Raw genomic sequence first — 8107 nt, 5'->3', positions numbered from 1 at the left:
ATACACAGAAAAAAAATTATGTAAAAGGTGAGTAACTAATTACATTATATTCATACATACGTATGTATATTTAATGTATGTACATTTTATTTTGTACATGTGTGTAAAGGTGTCACCGGCAATAATTATAATAACAAACTAGTCGGCCGGTGCTACAGTCGAGCATACTCGACTGTCGGAGACCCCGTACTTACTATCCAAAATCAGTCACTTCTAAAAACTAAATAATATTTAAGATTACCATAAACTCTTATATATTCAATTTGTCGCCGCTCGAATTTGCTTCCGATATAATTAAAAATTTTATCGGCACCCAGGGAACACCACGTGGAGGCCATTACACTTGTAATGGGGTCCTTTTTTCCAAAAGAAACTTTATATAAATACCAATGTAAAATTATTTAAATGAAATTTTTAAACATGTATTCAATATTAAATGTCAGTATAACATTCATAAATAACAATTTCAATAAATTGTAAAAATTAAAAAAAAAAGCTTAAATTCAGCTGGAAAAAAAGTTGTTCCCGCCGGGAATCGAACCCGCGACAAAATTGCAAAAATTTTCAAAAGACAAAGGCTCAAAGTGTTGAGCCACTCTCGCACTTATGTCTTTATCCTCCTAAATTGCCATATTGCTTGTTTTAGTGCTCAATTAAAAAGTAAAAGAAATAATTTATATTTTCACATTTAATGTTAATATTACATTTTAAATAAGCACTGAGTTTGTTTTAATATAAAATGAAATTGAATTCAAACATAAATAAATTAAAAATCTTTCGCCCACGGCAGGACTCGAACCCACGAGCACTGTCCGACTCCGCGACTCAGTACACTGCGCCACCGAAGCTCACGTCTGAATGGACGCCAATTTGTTATATAATATATTAATATAAATTTTTTGTTTTATCAAGATATTCAAGTTTTAATTACTGTCAACGCGCCATCAACGAATTTAACAGCAAAATTTATTATTTAAATATCTTCGCTATTTACTGTGCGATCAGAATGAAATTTTCAGCAAAAATTTAGGACAATTATATCTTCATCTGTGCAAAATCTGGAATTTCTGGCTTTCAAAATGCTCTTATAATTTGGATATGAAATTTTTAATGTAGATTTGCAGGCGGTTAAGGGGGCGTGGCTGATTTTTGAAACAAACTTGATCTGCCTGCAGTATAGAGGAACCTACATACCAAGTTTGGTGTCTCTAGCTCTTATAGTCTCCGAGATCTAGGTGTTCATACAGACAGACAGACAGACAGACAGACAGACAGACGGACAGACAGACAGACAGACAGACGGACATTGCTATATCGACTCGACTATTGATGCTGATCAAGAATATATATACTTTATAGGGTCTGCCACGCCTCCTTCTACCTGTTACGCACATATTCGGTAAAACAAACCCAATAGACCCCTGTACTTTTTTTAAGTACGGGGTCTAAAAAAGTGAAGTGCTAATATACATACTTACATACGTATGTACGTACGGTTGTTTAAATATACATAATGTCAATGAGCAATTTATTATAAAACAACGTATTTAAAAAAGTGCCGGCGGCAAAACAACGCAATGTGCGATGTAATGAACAAAAAGAAACTGCATACATATATATGTATGTGAGTACGTACACACGAGCTGCAATTCGTATGTATGTATGTAAAAAAGCGCTGCCGATATTAACTAAGAAGTTAACGAATCCAAAAGATTTTTGAAATCAGGTAAAAATTGTGGGCGTGACAGCCTCTCAAAGTTGACCCATTTTTCAGTGCGCGCAAAAATGTGAAAATTTTATAATGCAAACCTTAAAGCTGATTTCATGACAAGTTATATGAACGATCTTTATGTATTTGTTTTTATATGAAGCGTACATTCATTTCTAATTAAATGCCGTAGAATTTTGTTTCTTCACTTGTTGACCTTTTATCCCAGCGATGCTTAAAAAAAGCACCTAGTTTAGGCTATTTTATGACTTTGATGGAATAGAACAAAAATTGGACTCACTACCACAGGAGTCTTTGTTAATCAATTCTCTAACGAAATAACCCCGGTTTTCATGCGTCCAGCTGCGTCTGGGGAAGTTATAGGACAAAAACTGATGCAACCTCGCAAAAAAAATGGTGATAGAAGAGGAAGAACGCAGTACAAATTCATACGTTTTCGTTATGCGAGGCATCATACAAGATTTATCAAAATAACAATTTTTTTTTTTTTTTTAAATAAACGTAATGAAATTTTTTTTTATATTAAACGATGCTGTTTAAACTTTAAAGAATAAAAAAGATTGAAATTTATATTTCGAACAAAAAATAAATAATTTTTTTTTAATTTTACATGTAAAATATGCACTGAAAATATTTTTCAACTTTGACCGAAAGCCCTGAATCAACCAGGCCTATTACGCAGTGTACTCATTTTAAAGCCTATGAAGTTTTCTATCAAATGCTTTTTAAATTTTGAAAATATCTTTACTGGTTCAAAAAATATGATTTTTGCAACGCAAAATGAGGATCTGCCCCACTGTGCTCCGTTGCGACGAAAAGTTGCTCCCGGGGCAATGATTTTGTCGGCGCCCCCTCCACCCCCTACAATTTCTTTTTAGCAACACATTTTTTAAGCACATTTTTTTGGGTGACAATACTCTTAGGATGTTGACCTATCGGAAGTTAATTTTTAAATTTAGCCAGGCCCACGTCAGCCCATGTTTTTTTTAGTTAAATCAAATATTTTAGACTTTTTTGACTTTTAAAATGCTGAGTCGTTGCCATTTTATCCGCATATTGTCTGAATTTAACAATAACATCCTGAATAGATACTTTAAAAATACATGATAAAATTAAGAATTTTAAACTTTAATTTTATAATGGTTTGTTACTCTAAAATTGTAAAATTAATTTAAGGTCCACCAAATTGAGGTATTAATTGTTGGCTTTTATGAAAGCAAAATCATAAATTACTTTACCCGTATTTGGAGATATTCGATTGATAGCAAACGGAGACTGTTAAGTTATCTTGTCCAATTGATGATCGTAAGTGGTTTAAATTTATTTGAAGTTTGCTAAATTAACGATGTGCTAATGCTGATGTTATGTGAAGGATGTGATGTGAATCGTTAAAATTTCGTTGTCAAATTCATTGTATGCTTTTCAAATTCAATGTCCAATTTGGATTTAGTGTTAAAGTCCTGTTTATTAATTCAAATCATCAGAAACAATAAAAAGTGCCTCAAATCTCAATTTTAGTTGCTAAATGATGGGGTCGATTGATTCTAAAAACGAAATTCGAAATGTAGCAGTTTCTGGTATGTTTTTGCTATCATCTGCAGCCACATAGTAAAATTGTTTTCTCACTTTTCCCCTCAAATTTTTTCTAAGTTCAAACTCTTTTTGAAATATCGGCGCCCCTAATATCTTAGCGCCCGGGGCGGTTGACCCCCTTTGAAACGCCCAAAAACGCCTATGAATGTTATTTCGAGAAAAAATTTGTGTGGCAGAAGCAACAGGTAAATATATTTATATGAGTGACTTCATATATTTACGAATGTACGTATGTCTGCGTAGTTTGCCGTTTATTTTTTGTTTTTGTATTGTGTTGCTCGCTATTAATTGTGAACAGTACAGTACAAAAATCTAAAATTTACACAATTTCTCTGGATATTTTTAGACGCCGTACTTAAAAAAGTACAGGGGTCTATTGGGTTTGTTTTAACGAATATGTGCGTAACTGGCAGAAGGAGGCGTGGCAGACCCTATAAAGTATATATATTCTTTATCAGCATCAATAGCCAAGTCGGTATAGCAATGTCCATCCGTCTGTCTGTCTGTATGAACACCTAGATCTCAGAGACTATATGAGCTAGAGACACCAAACTTGGTATGTAGGTTCCTCTATATTGCAAGCAGATCAAGTTTATTTCGAAATTCGGCCACGCCCCCTTTATCGCCCACAAATCGAAAAAAAATTTCATATCCAAATTATAAGAACAATTTAAAAGCTAGAGACACCAAATTTGGTATGTAGATTCCTCAATATTGCAGGCAAATCCAGTTTGTTTGTTTCTTTTTTTAATCGGACCACTATATCATATAGCGCCCTTAGGAACAAACGGTCAAAAAATCAAGTTTTAGTATGAAAAACTTTTTTGTTTAATAAGATATTGTAACCAAACTGATGCAATAAGCATTAAGATATCCTGTCCAAAGTTGGTTCAAATCGGACCACTATATCATATAGCTGTCATAGGACCGATCGGGCGTAAATCAAGTCTTAGTAAGAAAAATTTTTTGTTTTATGAGATATCGTATAATTTGTGACCGGACAACACGTAAATATTTTGGTTAGATTAACTAATGTTTTTATATTTTAGAAATTAATAGGAGTATCAAAAATAAGTGACCTATATCAAGTATATTGTTGCGATCTAGTAGGCTTAAGAGCTTGAAGTTTGAGGGTAGTCGGATAAAACTGTATCGACAGGAGCTGGAAGAAACTGTCTTACTTTCAAGTACTAACAAAAAGTTGCTGCTAAAAATCCTGCTTCGAAAAGCCTTATACAAATTAAATAACACTATTCTCAATCCAGAGAAAGATTGTACCAATATGTTAAAAGTTATAAAATCTAAAAAAAATAAAATCTAATAAGAGCAATTTTGAGACACACTTGACGAGTCCTGAAGTGTGCTAAAAATTTCATCGAGATCAGTTAATAAACAGAGAAGATATTTGTTGAAAGGGTACGTTGTTGTGTGAATAATAGCTTGGATCTTAGAGACTACCCGAGCTACTGCCACCAAATTTGGTGGCAATACAAGTTTGTTTCAGAATTTTGCCACGCCGTGGCACCACTAATTTCCCTCAAATTGAAATAAACTAAAATATCAATTAGAAGGACAATTTAATAGGTACAGATTTCAAATTCAGCATACATATAGAGTACCATCTTTATGATCGGTCACATGGGGCACGCCACTAAAATTTTGAAATAGATTATTTTTTGACAGACTACTGTCGAGTTGAAAATATTAATTTAGTGTAACTTTTTGATTTTTTTTAAATGGAAAAGCTGAACTTCGTGTTTTTATTAAACACTGTTTTTTGATGGGCAAAAAGGCAGAAAACAGTGGAAACATAGACATGGCTTGATAAGCATTACGGGGTCTCTGTTCCAGGTAAATCAACCATTTTCGATTGGTATTCCAACCTTAATCGCGGTCGTACGAACACCGAAGATTCAAAACTTTCGGGAAGACCAAAAGATGTGATTATCTCAGAGAACATCAGACAAGTCCGTCAAATCGTGTTGACTGATCGAAGAGTCACAGTGCGTGGGGTTGCTGAGACTGTGGGCATATCAACTGGGTCGGCGGCTTTGATTTAGCATGACCATTTGCATATGAAAAAGCTCAATGTAAAATGGGTGCCGCATTTTCTTGATATTGAACAAGGAAAAACGAGTTGCCGATTCAATGTCCTGTTTGGACATGTATAACCGCAATCTAAGCGTGCTATTGCATCGATTTATCTCGATTGAGGAGACTTGGATCCATCACTGCATTCCGAAGTCCAATCGGTCGTCAGCTGAGTGGCGAGAGGCCGATGAAAGCCGTTCGAGCGTGTGAAGGCAAGTCGATAGGCTGGGAAGTTTTTTTCCAGTGTATTTTGGGATGGACATGGTATATGGTACATCGATGTAATATCTTAAAAAGGGTGAAAAATGCAAAAAAAAAAAAAAAACTAGGGGCTTCCGCCCCCTGCTCGCTCCGCTCGCGGTGCTAGAGTCGAGCATACACAGAAAAAAAATCCAAAAGTATGTATTCAGGATATAATTCTTAAATTCAGGATTAAATGGCATGACTTAGCACAAAAGTGGAAGAATAAGCCGAAAAAAAATTGATTTAAGTAGAAAATTCTTAAATGATCAAAATATTTACTGCTCTCTTTCATTTGCCGCTCTCCGTGAAATCGCTCAGCAGAGCTTGTGATTGTGCATTGAGCAATTTTTTGTCAGTCAATTTTTATCTGTGAATTGAAATGTGACAGTGAGTGCCGAAAAAAAAACTTGATCGGCAGTTGGAATTGGTCCGCTCGTTTTATTTAGAAGAAATGCATAATTATGTAAAAGGTAAGTCTCTAATTAATAATTATAAATATGTATATTTATGTACATATGTGTGTACATAGTGTACATTCATACATACGTATGTATATTATATTTAATGTATGTAAATTTTATTTTGTACATGTGTGTAAAGGTGTCACCGGCAATAATTATAATAACAAAAAAAGTAAAGTGCTAATATACATACTTACATACGTATGTAGGTACGGTTGTGTAAATATACATAATGTCAATGAGCAATTTATTATAAAACAACGTATTTAAAAAAGTGCCGGCGGCAAATCAACGCAATGTGCGATGTGATGAACAAAAAGAAACTGCATACATATATATGGATGTGAGTACGTACACACGAGCTGCAATTCGTATGTATGTATGTATGTAAAAAAGCGCTGCCGATATTAACTAAGAAGTTAACGAATCCAAAAGATTTTTGAAATCAGGTAAAAATTGTGGGCGTGACAACCTCTCAAAGTTGACCCATTTTTCATTGCGCGCAAAAATGTGAAAATTTTATAAAAAATGCAAACTTTAAAGCTGATTTCATGACAAGTTATATGACCGATCTTTATGTTTTTGTTTTCATATGAAAAGTACATTCATTTCTAATTAAATGCAAATTTAATTATACAAATTTTGTTTCTTCACTTGTTGACCTTTATCCCAGCGATGTTTAAAAAAAGCACTAAATTTAGGCTATTTTTTTACTTTGATGGAATAGAACAAAAATTGGGCTCACTACCACAGGAGTCTTTGTTAATCAATTCTCTAACGAAATAACCCCGGTCTTTCATGCGTCCAGCTGCGTCTGAGGAAGTTATGGGACAAAAACTGATGCAACCTCGCAGAAAAATGGGGATATAAGAGGAAGAGCGCAGTACAATTACATACGTTTTCGGTATGCCTGTCTGTTAATGAATAAGATGGAAAAAAATATAGATGCGAATATAATGAATTAGCATTATTGTAACTTGTACCTGTCTTAAAATCGTTTAGAGCCGTTATTGCGCAAATTATGTTTGGGAAATTTTAAGCAGGTATGTATTACGGGTAAAACCGATAGTTGAGGAAATTTATACGAACTTCTATCCGATCTGATGCAATATGAATGGAGATCACTGCCTATTCTTTTTCAATAGGGTTTTAGTTTTTTACCTCGTCAAACAGGAAATACCTATTTAATGATTCAAAGGCAATATTGGGTAAGCTAGGTGTTGTTTTTAACCTAATTAAAAAGGAAGAATGTACCTGTTTAATGAAATGTTTTACCTAATCAAAAAAAAACTTTTTAATGAAATGCAGTCAATGTTGTTAGACAGTTCATTCTTGACTTCATAAAAGCCATTACATATCTGAGGCTGCTTTTTTCTTGAACAGTATTTTTAAACATAATTCAGAAAATTTTCGTCAGTACTAGAAGTGAAGTGTAATCATGGCTTTAAATAATTCAAAATGTTTCGAGATATTTATTGCTACAAAAAACAAACCTGAATTCCAAAAGACTATACTGAATGAATTGAAGGTACCCTTAGAAGATGTGTCAGCTGAGTTAATAGGCAAAATTACCAACATTTATCGGAACTTGGACAAAAAATGGCAAAGATCCCAACGATCAGCAGAAAGGTTTCAGAGAATCTTTTTGGACTGGCTTAATGACTTTACGGAAGTTGAGGTGGCAGGAGAAGAAACGGGCCCATCTACTAGCCAAGGCAGAGAAAGACCGAGGAAGCCTTTGGAAGACTGCTCGACGTACACAAGGAAACGCAAGCTAGACAATGCTACAGAAGCAATATCCACGGAACATTTGGCAGATGCGCTATCTTCAAAATATGTGAAAGTGCAGGAAAGGACAAAAGCGGAAATTACAAAAGCAGTGAAGATCGCAAGTCCATTACGGCTGAACAGAATAAAGGAAATCATTCCAACGCCACCCAATTCTGCTGCAACAAGTTGTACAGTTAACGAAGCTTTTGCTTTATTTATG

Source organism: Drosophila innubila (genome assembly GCF_004354385.1).
Source record: "Drosophila innubila isolate TH190305 chromosome 3L unlocalized genomic scaffold, UK_Dinn_1.0 0_D_3L, whole genome shotgun sequence".
Classification (NCBI taxonomy): Eukaryota; Metazoa; Arthropoda; class Insecta; order Diptera; family Drosophilidae; genus Drosophila; species Drosophila innubila.
Note: the sequence above shows the minus strand (reverse complement) of the source record.